Source organism: Onychomys torridus, chromosome 21, assembly GCF_903995425.1.
Source record: "Onychomys torridus chromosome 21, mOncTor1.1, whole genome shotgun sequence".
Lineage (NCBI taxonomy): Eukaryota > Metazoa > Chordata > Mammalia > Rodentia > Cricetidae > Onychomys > Onychomys torridus.
The window spans coordinates 5,693,302-5,708,301 of record NC_050463.1 but is presented as its reverse complement, the minus strand read 5'-3'; the positions used below and the strand labels follow the sequence as shown (position 1 = coordinate 5,708,301).

The 15,000-nt window shown below is 46.0% G+C and overlaps 1 long non-coding RNA gene across 1 annotated transcript in view; it reads right to left on the bottom strand.

The window, feature by feature from the left end:
• LOC118571354 overlaps positions 1 to 14,815 on the bottom strand; it is a 15,289-nt gene extending 474 nt beyond the window's left edge. Inside the window, exons 1-3 of the long non-coding RNA XR_004943352.1 lie at positions 14,705 to 14,815; positions 13,230 to 13,294; positions 6,162 to 6,275 (exon numbers count right to left, since the gene is read on the bottom strand). This is a non-coding gene — a long non-coding RNA (uncharacterized LOC118571354). The remainder of the gene's footprint in view (positions 1 to 6,161; positions 6,276 to 13,229; positions 13,295 to 14,704) is intronic.
• Positions 14,816 to 15,000: the final 185 nt, after the last annotated feature.

Below are 15,000 nucleotides of genomic sequence, written 5' to 3'. Positions count from 1 at the left end.
TTGAACCCAGGACCTCTGGAAGAACAGCCAGTGCTCTTAACCATGGAGACATCTCTTCAGCCTGATACAGATATTTTTTAAAGATTTACTTCTTAGTTTTTAATTATGTGTGTGTCTATGTATGGTGAGCATGAGCGCAGATGCATCAGAGACCAGAAGAGGTCAGATCCTTTGGGGCTGGAGTTACAGCTGGTTGTGAACCATCTGATGGAGGTAGTAGGAACTGAACTCAGGTCCTTTGCAAGAACAGGCAGTGCTCCAACCAGTGAGCACTCTCTCCAGCCCCTCCCCAGGTTTTGACTGGATAGAAAGTACCCAATGGCTCAAAACCCTGGGTTCCACACCCCAGATCCCATAAACCAGGTTGGAGGGGTGGTATTTCACCCTAACACTTGGAAGGTGAAGGACCAAGACTGTGTAGTCTGTAGTGATACAATTTTATGAAATTATCTCTTGACACCCCCCCCCCAAAAAAAAAAGAAGAAAAAAAACCACCTGAATTTTTGCTGGACCTCACAGCCAAGCTCATAACACACACTGAGGTCACTTAAGACTTAAGGCTGCTTAAAGTGTTGCACACCTTTAATCTCAGCACTCAGCAGGCAGATCTCTGAGTTTGAAGCCAGTGTGAGTTCCAGGACATGTGCAAAGCTACACAGGGAAACCCTGTCTCGAAACATCAAGAACAACAGAAAGACTTAAGACTGCTGTCCTACTGTGTGCTCAGCCTGTCTATTCAACCTGCCTTTAAGAGAACAATGTAAGGCCGGGCGGTGGTGGTGCACGCCTTTAACCCCAGCACTCGGGAGGCAGAGCCAGGCGGATCTCTGTGAGTTTGAGGCCAGCCTGGGCTACAGAGAGAGATCCAGCAAAGGCGCAAAGCTACACACAGAAACCCTGTCTCGAAAAACAAAAACAAAAACAAAAACAAACAAAAACAATTAAAAAGTAGAGTCTCGGGGCTGGAGAGATGGCTCAGAGGTCAAGAGCACTGGCTGCTCTTCCAGAGGACCCGGGTTCAACTCCCAGCACCCACATGGCAGCTCACAACTGTCTGTAATTTCTGTTCCAGGAGATCTGACACCCCACACAGACATGTATGTACATAAAATACAAATAAATTATTTTAACAAAAAGTAGGGTCTCAGCGATATGGTTAACCTGCTAGAGTGCCACCCTTGCAGCAGGGTCCCCAAATACAGTTTTCATATTCTTATAACTTTGATGAAGTATCTGAGAAATCAAGCTTATAATGGGAAAGGTGTTTGTTTGTTTGTTTCTTTTTTGAGACAGGGTTTCTCTATGTAGTCCTTGTTGTCCTGGAACTCTCTGTAGACCAGGCTGGCCTCAAACTCACAGAGATTTGCCTGCCTCTCCCTCTGAGTGCTGGCATTAAGGGTGTGAACCACTGCCCAGCAATGGGAAAGATTTCTTGCTAGTTATCAGCTGAGAAGTTACAGCTCATAGTCAGCCATGTGCTGAGTTTTGGTCTCTGGGCAAGGCAGCAGCATGCAGGAATGGAGAGACATACTCATGTCCTGGTGGTTACAAAGCTGTGCTGGTTTTTTTGTTTTTTTTGTTTTTTGTTTTTTGTGTGTTTTTTTTTTTTACCTCAACTTGACACAAATCCAGATGTATCTGGGAAGAGGAAATCCCAATAGAGAAAATGCCTCCATAGGATTCTCCTGTAGATGGGTCTGTGGGACGTCCTTAGATCAAGCCACTGTGGTGATACTTTGTGCTCTAACAAATAAAGCTTGCTGGAGATCAGAGTGCAGAGCGAGTCACTAGTTAACCACAGAGGCCAGGAGTGGTGGCACACACTTTTAATCCCAGCACTTGGGATCTCATGCCTTTGATCCCAGTACTTGGGAGGCACACACCTTTAATCCTACCACTAAGGGGAGGAAACAGGAATCGATATGGCTGGGTGGAGAGACAGAGACTGAGGAGCTGGTGAGGCAAGTAGCTGTGGCTTGTTCCTTTGTCTCTCTCATCTTTCTGCATTTACCCCAATATCTGACTCAGGGTTTTTATTATGAAGACCAATTAGATAGAATTCAAGCTATATCTGGAGTCCAACTTTGGGGCCATTTAAATTCACTTTGCAGCCACTGGCACGCGGCCAGACTCACCACCCCTCCTGTCTTTTCCTCAAGCCTCGGAGCGAGTTGGGATTTTTCTGTCGCAGGCTCTCTGCAGCAAAAGCCATAGGCTTTGGGGCTGCAAACACCACAGGAGTTGGCCGTGGGTGGAGAAGGCTGGCTCTTTGTCTTCTTCCCTCCCGGTGGGTTGTGGCTCTCCCGGGACCCCCTCCTTGGGCTGCTGCATACTAGGGAGCTGCCTTAAAAACTCTTTGGGCTTCTGCCGTCTGCAGAGCGGTCAGCCCTACTCTTCACCATCATCTGAATCGCCGTCAGCGGCAGATTTGGTGAGACAGTTGGGGATTCTGAAAGGGCGGAATTAGTTAAAAGAGAGCTTTTTTCCACATTAAAAAATGGGGAACACTATTACAATGGAGGGAGTTAGGTCTACTGTATGATAATACGCTGGACGGTTTGAAAATGGAGCAATTAAATGAGAGGATAATTAATTAGGATAAGATTTACATAATGTCAATTATAAATATTATGTTTGATCATTTTTGTTTCATCACTAAAAAAGTTGGTGAATATGAGTGCTAAGACACAAGTTTTAGAAAAACTTATTAAGACAGATCATAGAGATATTCAGACCCAGACAGGAATTTAAAGGAGAACCAATCTCAGCATTGCGTTATAAGGTTACAGAGGAACAGCCTGAGGCTTTCAAACAGCCAACCTTAATCTATCCAGTAACCTTACAGGAACTGCCAAATGGTAGATATCCCCAAGGTTATGTAAGAGGAACTGAATGGACTCCTGTGGAAATGTGAAATTTAAAGAGATTCAAGGAAGTGATAGTATCATACAACATGCATTCACCTTTTGTGAAGCAGATGGTAAACTCATGGTCAACTTATAATAGAATTATCCCTGGAGAGATTTGGTTATAGCAGCCTTAGAGCCTGATCTTCAGTTACAGTGGAGGATCTGGTAGAAGGATGAGGCTAGGACCATTGAACAATGAAGAAGGACTAGAGGTGTGGAAATCTCCCAGGACCAACTTCTTAGAGAGGGAGATTCTGCTAATGTAGAAAGGCAGTCTCGATATGATGACCACACCCTGGCTCTATGCCATGCAGCAGCCTTGGATGCTTAGGACAGAACTGAAGAAGTTGGAAAGAAAACTGAGTCATTTGCCAAAGTTATACAATGCCTAAAAGAAACCTTCACTGATTTTCTACAAAGATTGACTTTAGCAATAAATAGAATGATACCAAATTCAGAAGCTAGACAAATAATAATTAAATCTGTGGCTTTTGAAAATGCTAATGCACAATGCAAAAGGGTAATTAGGCCATTGAAGGCAAGATCTGCACCCTTGGAGGATTGGATCCGAGATACAATCAATATTGAATCTCATAACCATGATGATGCTTGGATAAGAGGTGATTTCCAGAGTTCTGAAGAAAAACTATAATGTCAAGTGTTTCAATGGTGGTAAACATGGTCACCTAAAAAGTAATTGTAAACAGGGCATTCCTAAAACAATGTTTTTTTTTTTTCTAAGAATAATCCAAAGAGAATTGGATTCCCTTCTGGAGTATGCAGAAGGTGGGGTAAAAGGCACATTGGACCAATGAATGTAGATCAACAAGGGACAGACAGGGTCACCCTTTGTCATTGGGAAACTCCTTGAGGGCCCTCTCGCAGGCCCCCTTGTCTAATTCAGTTCAGTCACTTCCTGTTATCATGGAGGAAACTCCTTCCCAGAGCAATTTAAACACCCAATGCCTGTTGTAAAAATCATACTGCTCTGGATGATAGGACAGCTATAGAACATAAGACAAAAATCTCAGGAGCAACCATAAATCAAAACTGATAAAGATTAGATTAGAACAAGAGGCCTTTTGATCAGTTCATCAGACGGGGGACCATTCAGTGTAAACTAACTTATACAACTCACAAATGCTTTTCATTTGGTCAGACATAAGTTGCCAAAAGGGAACCTGCCCAAAATTAGGGTTGGGGAAGGGTTTCAGTTTTGTCTTTTCAGGAGAATAAAGGCTAAGGAATCTAAAGAACACTGGACAAAGGAGACATGTGAAGAAAAAAGACAAATCATCCAGAAAAAAATGTCTAAGATAAAGAGTAAATTGGCAGAACAATACAGATGCTCAGTAAAGAGAGATCCAGACAAAAGAAACCTCTAAATGAGTTACAGTGTTTAAAAATATACATAGGTTGGCCGGGCGGTGGTGGCGCACGCCTTTAATCCCAGCACTCGGGAGGCAGAGGCAGGCGGATCTCTGTGAGTTCGAGGCCAGCCTGGGCTACCAAGCGAGTTCCAGGAAAGGCGCAAAGCCACACAGAGAAACCCTGTCTCGAAAAACAAAACCAAACCAAACAAAAACCTTTGGGGAAACACCATGCTCAAATCCCAGCTTTCCCCTCACAGAACGGCTTGAGGTCTTTCACAGGCTTCTGCTCTTCCACCATACGTCCTTCCTCACTTCCCATTGGCTCCTTTTCAGAACACAGCTGTGAGCTGCCATCTTGGAAGTAAAGGGCAGCCATCTTGGCAACAGAGTCAGCAGGAACCTGGAACGGAGATTTCCCAGCCTCCAGAATCATGAGAAATGAGTTTCTGTTCTGTGGTATTTTGTTTGTGGAGATAGGATCTTACTCTATAGCCTAGGCTGGACTGGACTTTTACTGTCCTCCTTTCTCAGCCTCGTGTGAGCCTTCACACCACAGCTGGCCTCTGTTTCTCATCTATCACCCACTCCTGGCTGTTTTGTTATAGCAACCATAGAGAGCCTAGACAGGCACCTTTTGGGGTCCCTAATGGACACTGCTTTTGTTTTGTCCTTTTCCTAATGTGTACGGGTGTTTTACCTGCATATGTGTCTGAGAACCAAATGCCTGATACTGGTGGAGGGCAGAGGGTGACAGATCTCCTGGGACTGGAGTATAGATGGATGTGAACCCACAGTGGATGCTGGAAATTGAACCTGGGTGCTCTGGAAGAACAGCCACTCGTGTGTGTGTGTGTGTGTGTGTGTGTGTGTGTGTGTGTGTGTGTGTCCATCTATCTGTCCGTCCATCTGTCTGTCTGTCTTTAAACTCTGACTTGGAGTCTTGCAATATTTCTTGTCTGGTCCCAGGTTTAGGCAGTCAGGTAATCCTCCTGCTCGGCATGCCTCAGTGGCTAAGATTACAGTTGCTTCATGCCCAAGCCTGTCTGTTTTGGTTTTGGTTTTAGTTTTGTTTTGAGACAGGGTCTTTCTGTGTAGCTCTGGCTGTCCTGGAACTTGTTCTGTAGACCAGGCTGGACTCAAACTCACAGAGATCCATCTGCCTCTGCCTCCTAGAGTGCTGGAATGACAAGCATGTGCCACTGCTGCCCAGTAAGCGTGTTAGTTTTTAATCAACATGTGTTAATTACACAGAGCCTTTGCCCCCATGTCCATGTTGTTCTTTGATCATAAATCCCACTGCCCTCTCTTGTCCCCTCCCTCTCCAGCTCATCTCCCTCCCCTCAAGTGGTCCTCTTTCTAATTTCACACTTCTGGTTTCCGTGCCTGTCTCTGTTGCTGTGATGAACAACATGACCAAAAGCAGCTATAAGAGGAAAGGGTTTATTTCACCTGACATTTCCCTGGCACAGTCCATCACCAGATGAACTCAGGGCAGGAGCTAAAGCAGAGGCCACAGAGGAACACTGCTTAGTGGCTGCTCCACACACCTCGCTCAGCCTGCCTGGGGTGGCACTGCCCACAGTGGGCTGGACCCTCCTACATCTATTTCATCAATCATCAATCAAGAAAATGTTTCACAGCTCCATCTAGTAGAGGCATTTTCTCAACTGTGGCTTCTTCCCAATGACTCTAGGTTGTATCAAGTTGAACCAATGGGTTCCATTATGACAGCCTGCAGGAGTGTGACTTGGGGGCCACTTACAGGAGCAAATGTCTGTCCTTACCTTCAGTATTAATCACTCACTGAGCCAGATGGAGGACAAGGCCTCCCCAGAGCCAACTCTACTCCACGCTTTTGACTCCGTCCCCAGCCACTTACCAGGCTGTCACTGTACAGGAGCTCGAACGAGAATCCTCCATTGTCAGAGGAGAATATTTTGGTGTTAGGCAGCGGTCCACCACGGAGATACGCAAAAATTCTATTCGATAACTCCTGGGAAAGAACACAGAGAAGATGTCACATCACAAGAGTGCTCAGCGGGTGGACTGCTGGCCAAGTATGCAGGAGGCCCCCCCGGCTTCTATCCCCAGCACCACAGAACCCCAGCATGCTGATGCTGGCCAAGTATGCAGAGCCCCCCCCCCCCCGGCTTCTATCCCCAGCACCACAGAACCCCAGCGTGCTGGTGCTGGCCAAGTATGCAGGAGGCCCCCCGGCTTCTATCCCCAGCACCACAGAACCCCAGCGTGCTGGTGCATACCCACATTCTGGAACTTAGGAGGTGGAGAGTCAGGAATTCTAGGTCATCCTTGTCTATGCCTGAGAATTACTTCCACTGACCTATCCTTGGGCATCCAGTCCAAACAATTGACAACTCTGTGCTTTCAGGGAAACTATGTACAAGTAAGCACTCGCAGGGGGTTCTGCCCCCGAGCCCCTGCAGAGATGCAGTCTCACCACTTAGGTTACCACATGGATACCACAGCTTACCAATGGAGTCAAACATGGGCATGTGACTGAGGCAGAGTGCTTGGCCCAGATTTGCTTTTAATAATCAAAAAAGGGGAAACAACCAAATTACTCAGCACTCTGATGGGGTGAGGGACCAATGCACACATCTTGCAGATGAAAGCTCCAAGGCTGCATCCTGTATGCTTGTGTTCATACGCTGTGGCGTCTGAGTAAGAACGTTCCCCGCCATAGGCTCATCTGTCTGAACACTTGGTCCTCAGTTGGCGGAACTGTTTGGGAAGGGTCAGAAGGTGTGGCCTTTGTGAAAGAGGTGTGCCATGGGGTTGGCTTTGAGGCCATAGCAGGCTCAGTTAGCTCTCTGTCTCTCTTGTAGATGAGGACAAGAGCTCTCAGCTGCTGCTCCAGCACCATGCCTGCCTGTTGCCAGGCTCCCACCACTGACAGTCATGGACTCACCCTCTGAAAATGTGAACCCCAACAAACTCTTCTGTGAGCACTATGGCAGCGGTGTCTCATGACAGCAACAGGACTACTGTGGGATGCTCCTTTACGCTGCGTGAACATATGTCGCTGTGACTGGTTAAATAAAGAGGCTGACTGGCTAATAAGTGGACATGATAAGACTAGGAGAGAGAACCAGACTAAAGACACTGGGAAAAAGAAGGGTGAAGTCAGAGGAGCTGCAGAGAAGAAACAGGAGGTGCAAGATGAAAGAGAGGTAACACAGGGTGGCAGAATGTAGATTAATAGAAATGGGCTCATTGAAGTTGTAAGAGTTAGCTAATAACAAGCCTGAGCTATTGGCTGAGCATTTATAATTAAAATCAAGTCTCCATGTTGGTTATTTGGGAACTGGTGGGTGGGAAAGAAAAGTCCCCCTACATACGTCACCCAATGTGGGGCAACTACATCCACATAAGACCTGAGAAAGCTAAAAGGAAAAAAAAAAAAGGCCCCCAAACACACAAAATGGAGCCAAATGTGGCTTCCTAGTGTCAGCCTCATGCTGGCTGCAGTACAGAGTCGCATCTCCCAGCAGCTGCCTGCAGGATGGAGCTGGCTGCTAGCTGAAATGCACTTCCACCATACACTAAGCTGAACAATGCTGGCAGTTGGCTTAGCAATTTAAGATTTGTCTCATGTAATCATAGAACAATACAGATGCTCAGTAGAGATCCAGACAAAAGAAACCTCTAAACGAATTACAGTGTTTAAAAATATACATAGGTTGGCCGGGCGGTGGTGGCACACACCTTAAATCCCAGCACTCGGGAGGCAGAGGCAGGTTGATCTCTGTGAGTTTGAAGCCAGCATAGGCTACAGAGTGAGTTCCAGGAATGGTGCAAAGCTACACAGAGAAACCCTGTCCTGGAAAAAAAACAACATACACACACACACACACACACACACGCACGCACGCACGCACGCACGCACGCACGCACACACACACACACACACACACACACACACACAGGCTTGGGAGAGAAAAGATAAAGAGTATATACAGTCATAGGTTAAAAATAGCTTAAGAATAATAAAGTCTTTTAAAAAGGAGCAAAATATTAACAATAATTATTCCTATAACTATAATGATAAGCCACTATAATGATAAGCCATGTAAATATGGGAACTACACAGAGAGTTTGGATCCTGTATGTTATTGTGTTGTCTTTGAATTTTTTGGCTGTTAAGAAACACTGGATTATGGAAGCTGCTAAATTAAACCAATCTATATCTTTTAAAAATATCTTGACTTCAAAATGGAAGTCAAAAGTTGTGTTGCTTTGTGGGAAAGGTTGTGCTTTTATTTCCACAGGAAATGAGAGGCTGTGGATTCATTCCAGGCTAAAGATGATCAGATTTGATCAGGGAAGACCCTATCCCCCAAAAATCCTGACTACAGACATAAAAAAAACAAATCTCAAAAAAACTACAAAATATGTAGTGTATATTTTACCTACTCAAATATAGAACAGAAAATCATCTTTGGCTAACTTGTGTACAACAAACAGTCTATACTTGCATTAATACAGATATGTATGTTTCCTTCAAAAGTTTATATATTTTCAGAAAAAGGAGACCAGCCACCAATGAAACGCATGGCCCAGGTGATCCAGCATCTCAATATGCCTATTATAGTCTCTGCAGAATTCTGCATCCAGAACAGATTCAAGGCTGATTGCTGAGATGGTCCAGCCTCACAAACTATTCCAGCCAAGACCTAACAATTATTCTGATTTTTTCAAGTTTCCCCCAAGATACTAGTGCCCACAGAAAACAGGAAATAGTCTAGAGAACATTCCTAATAGATGGGGTATGGGTGGGTTTGGTGGGATGGTCCTTCGGTATGCTGTGAATATGTGTTGCTCTCACTGGTTGATAATAAAGTTGTTTGGCCAATGGTGAAGCAAGGTCAGGTTAGGTGGTACAATCAAACTGAAGACAGAGATGAAGAAGGGCTGAGCTGGGGCAGATGCAAGCCAGCTGCAGAAGGAACAAGATGCTAAAGGACCGGTAAACCAGGGGCCATTTGGTGATGCACAGATTAATAGAAATGGGTTAACTTAAATGTAAGAGCTAACTAGTAATAAGCCTGAGCCATCAGCCAAGCATTTATAATTAATACAAGCTTCTGAGTGATTATTTGGAATCAGCTGTGGGACAGGGCAGGACTCAGAAAAACTCTATTTACATATGGCAGCACAATGCAGGGCAGGAATTTCCACATAAGGTTCGAAATGCACAGAAACAAACCTGCACCAGGCTTCCTAGTCTCAGCAGCTGCCTGCGAGAGGGAGCAGCCGCCAGCTGCCATGAGCTGAGCTCTAAGGTGGATTTCTACAGTCTCATACTAGCTGTGGTATGAGTGTGTGCTGCATGGTGGATTTAGGGTTTCTACTCTTGTTTAAGGTATTATATGTTGTTGGTTATTTTTTACTCTTTTGGGGGCCCACCAACCAGCTCATAAATAAATCACACAAGAGGCTTATTCTTAATTATAAATGTCCAGCTTTAGCTTGGCTTGCTTCTTGCCAGCTTTCCTTAACTTAAATTATCCCATCTACCTTTGCCTCTGGCTTTTCCCTGTTCTCTTACTTCTGTAATCTTACTATTACTCTATGGCTTTCTGTGTAGCACTGGATGGCTGATGCCTGGAGTCCTCCTCCTTCTCTGGCTACTTCTTTTTCTCCTCCCAGATTTCTCCTTCTATGTATCCTCTCTGCCTGCCAGCCCCACCTATCCTTTCTCCTGCCTCCCTATTGGCTGTTCAGTTCTTTATTAGACCATCAGGTGTTTTAGACAGGCAAAGTATCACAGCTTCACGGAGTTAAGTAAATGCAACATAAACAAAAGTAAAACCGCTTAAAATAATATTCTGTAGCCAGCTAGCGCCAGTCTGGGACCTCTCAGTTTACCCCTGGGTTGGAAAGCCACAGGCAGTCTGTTACATGACTGTGCTGCTCATTGGAAAGGGCAGGAATTTCAAGCCACAAGACATAAAAATTTTTGTCCTGACCCAGTGGGATGGGGTACTCAGGAAGATCCCTCCCTGAAAAACCCACCTAGTGATGGATTCACAGGTGAGGAAAGGATGCCATAACATCCAAACTTCATTTCCTTCTAGGCAGAAGTTTCTGTCCCGCCTGCCAGGTCCCAAACAACCACACTGAGGCTTATTATTAATTATACATGCTCAGCCAATAGCTTTGGCTTATTACTAACTAGCTCTTTCAACTTAAAAACTCATTGCTATTAATATATGTATTACCATGTGGCTCATGGCTTTACCTGTCCTCCTGTGTCTCCGGTATCTCCTGGTGACTCCTGTGACTTCAACCTTCTTCTCCCCAGAACCCTTAGTTTGGCTGTGCCGCCTATATTTCCTTGTGTGCTACTGTTACTCATTCAGCCACATGTCTGGCCTTTGCTCTCGGTTTTTTTTTTTTTTGATTCTTGGGTTGTTTTTGTTGTTGATGTTTGTTTGTTTTTCCTTTTTGTCTGTTTATTTATTTATTTATTTATTTATTTATTTATTTAGGTTCTCACTGTTTTGCCAAGGTTAGTCTCAAAGTCATGGCTATCCTCCTGCCTCAGCCTTCTGAGTACTGAGATTGTAGGGGTGGGACACCAAGGCTAGGTTCAATGAACTTTTTAATTACTCAGACTGACGTAGGACTTTCAGGTACTAGGACAGCCTTTTACACAGACAGCTCTTAGGCTTTAGAGCAGATCAAAGCAGGCTGGTTGGCCCTACAGACAAATACGCAAGGTCATTTCTCCAGGTGCTGTTTTGCTTATTCAAGGTCAGAGCTTGAAGCAACTTCAGACATAACTTTCTCAGTAATTGACTTTTTGCACGAAGTCCTAGCCTCAGTTAACGCTACAGGCTCAAGGTTCAGCCAACTGTTTACTTACTGTCTGGGATCCCTCACCAGCTTAGGGCTACCTGCATGGGTCAATGTGACATTACTAGCCTAAGAGAAACTACGTGACGTTATCTTATGTTGTGAGAATGGGTAGGAACCTGAAAACTTACATGTAACTTATAATTGTCCAGAGTTTGGCTCTGAGATACAGCAGCTGTGGTGGTGTGGAGAGAGACAGCAGTGTAGAGCTGTGTGAGAGCTGTTGCTGACTGTGAGTGGAGTGTGTGCGTGTGTGTGTGCGCGTGTGTGTGTGTGTGTATGTGTGTGTGTGTGTGTGTGTGTGTGTGCGTGCGCCAAGTAAGAGAACAAGCGGCTGGGCGGTGGTGGTGCACGCCTGTAATCCCAGTACTCGGGAGGCAGAGGCAGGTGGATTTCTGTGAGTTCGAGGCCAGCCTGGTCTACAGAGCGAGTTCCAGGAAAGGCACAAAGCTACACAGAGAAACCCTGTCTTGAAAAACAAAAACCAAACAAAAAAAGTGTGTGTATGAATTTTTAAAAGAGTTATTAGGGAAGAGAGGCCAGGGCCTGGGTAGTATACAAAAGCCTCATGCCATATGTGGGAGGCTTTCACGGGAGCCATTGACCAGGGAAGCCGAGGCCCCCAACAACAGGCTTCTTGGTCATCTGCCAGACCTAGCTGACACGAGCCTCCTGCTGAGGCCTAGACACACCTTGGTCACCAGTCATGCGGCAAATTAGCTGGAAGCATCTTTCCTGTGGCTGGCTTTCACATGGGCTGCAGGAGGAGGGCAAGCAACAGGGGCCTGCCCGGCTATGCCACCCATGTGGCAAATGCTGACCTTCAGGGGCGACAGGAAGGAGCCCAAGCCTCAGTTTTTTAAACCTGCTTGAAACTTTGGGGTCACAGGCCTGTGGGACCCAAGACCATCCTTAGGCCTCAACTGACAAGGTCAAAACATCTGTTTATACCAAAGGCAAACACTGCTCTCAGCCCTGGCCGTGGAGAGCTGGACAGGGAGCAGCAGGAGATTCAGAGAATCTCAATGGTGAAGGTGCTGAAGAATGAGGGCCAGGACACTTACACCACCCCTCTGGCACGGAGCAGTGTGGACCTGAGGCAGGGCTTGCCATCTTGCAGGTCCTCGCTACCAGCCAGGTCCTGAGGGGTAATCACATTCTCAGTCTCTCTCTCTCTCTCTGTTTTTGTTTTTCAAGACAGGGTTTCTCTCTGTAGCTTTGGAGCCTGTCCTGGACTAGCTCTGTAGACCAGGCTGGCCTCGAACTCACAGAGATCCACCTGCCTCTGCCTCCTGAGTGCTGGGATTACAGGTGTGTGCCACCACTGCCCGGCCAAACATTCTCTCTCTCTCTATCTCTCTCTCTCTCTCTCTCTTTTAAGATTTTTAAAAATATTTATTATTTATTTATTATGTATACAGCATGTTTGACTTCAGGCCAGAAGAAGGCACCAGATCTCATTACAGATGGTTGTGAGCCACCATGTGGTTGCTGGGAATTGAACTCAGGACCTCTGGAAGAGCAGTCAGTGCTCTTAACCTCTGAACCATTTCTCCAGACCCCTCTATCTCTTGAGATAGGTTCTAGGTAGCCCTAGCTGGCCTCGAACACAATGTGAACACCAGACTAGCCTGGTACTCATGAAGATCTGCCTGCCTCCACCCCCTAGACTTACCTGTCTATTAAACAAACAAAAAACTGTGTAAGACAGTGTAAGGTGTGTGTTTGGGTTAGGCCTGTCATCCTAGCTCCTGTGGAGGTAGAGACAGGAGGATCCAGAGTTCAGAGTCATATTTGGCTTGGGTTATATGAGATCCTCGCTCAAAAACCAAGAAAACATCCCAACACACAATAATAAAGGAAGACACACTTTCAGTTCTGTTGACTGGTCAATCCCACGGGCCGTTACCTCACGGCCCAGCCATCCTGAGTGTGGGAAGTGACACTGCCTAAGGCCACTTATACTTACAGGTTCCTAGATCATTCCTAAGTATTTGCACTTAGAATAGAATGGTTGGGGTTTTTTGTTTGTTTGTTTGTTGTTTTTTAATGAAAGATTCCAACTTACCAGGCAAAATTCATTGTGAAAACAACAACTGTCGCCGCTGACGTGTGAGACTTTCCCTGATATACCTGAAGAGGAGATACGGTAGATGTACACATTATAAATACATACGTGCAGCCATAGGCAGCTGTGGTTTTGCTGTGGGTTTTGAGACAGGATCTCATTGGCCTACAACTGGCTATCCATCCCTGGTGGACATCCAAGCCCTGAAACTTCCTGCTTCCACATCCCAAATGCTAGGCTGAGAGGCCTGCGCCAACACACTTGGCTGCATATTTTGAGTTCTCCAAGTTAACTATTAGGACAGGAATGGTAGCACATGCCTGTCAGTTCAGGACTTAAGGCTGAGGCAGGAGGATTGCAAATCTGAGGCCAGCCTGCACTACAGAATGATGCCCTTTCTCAAAACAAAACAAACAACATCATCAAAACAAAACAGGGGCTGGAGGGATGGTTCAGTGGTTAGAGAACAAGGCTGTTCTCACAGAGGTCCCAGGTTCAATTCCCAGCACCCATATGGCAGCTCACAACCATCTGTGACTCCACTTCCAGGGGACCCTGTAGTTGGAATTTTTTGGGGGGCTGCCAAACAATGTCCAAATAAAGACACAGAGACTTATTGTTAATTATGAAGGCTTATTAGCTTAGGCTTGTCCCTAGCTCTTAGAACTTAATCTGTTTCGGGCTGGAGAGATGGCTCAGCCGTTAAAGGCTAGGCTCACAACCAAAAATATAAGAACTTAACCTGTTTCTCTTCATCTTTGTTTTGCCTCAGGGCTTTTACCTTTCTTTCATTCTGTGTGTCCTTCTTTCCTGATTCCTCCATGTCTGTCTGTCTGGCCCCTGGCTTCTCCTTGGCATCTTTTTTCTTTCTTCCCCAGAGCCTCTTTCCTCCTTCCTGCCTGGAAGTCCCGCCTAAACCTCCTCCTCGCTATTGGTCATTCAGCTTTTTACTAGACCAATCAGGTGCCTTAGGCAGGCAAGGTAACACAGCAAACACATCTTTACATAATTAAACAAATGCACCATATCTTTGCATAGTTAAGCAAGTATTCTAAACAAGGACCTGACGCCCCCTTCTGGCCTGCATGGGCACTGCATACATGTGATAAACAGACATGCAGGCAAACACTAATACAATACAAAAAGAGGAGGAGAGAAAACCCCACAAACTTCAGAATGGGGCTGTGGCTCAGTGGGCAGAGCTCCCATGTAGCATGCACAGGCCCCAGGTTCCACCCCAGCACCACATAAACCAGACATGGTGGTGCATGCCTGCTACCCCAGCACTGCAGTGGACAGAGGGGCCACGAGCTCAAGGTCATTCTGGCTATCTAGCTAGGTTGAGGCCCACCTGGGCTACATGAGGCCTTGTCTCCGAAACAAAAACAAAATGCAGCCAAGGAACAGGGACAGCAGAGGCCCAGGGTGGTGGGGGTGGGGCAGGAGGTCTGCGGCGGGCACAGGGGATCACAAACCTCCAGTTCTAATCCATTTCTCCGTAAGATAATTGTATATGTAGACTTTCTTATTCACCACCAACAGTAGTTTTGATTCAGAAGTGAATAAAGCGCTTGTGACGGACGCTCCTCCCGCCTAAGAACAATGACGTACACTGTGACAGAATGCCTGATGTGGGCCTCTGAAGGCCTGCATGGTTTGTTCTGGCTCACAGGGAGGGCATGATCTATCACGGGAGTTGGGTGTGGGGACCCAGACCATGACTCATCACAAGTACATACTGGCAGCTAGTTAGGATACTAGTTTAGGAATC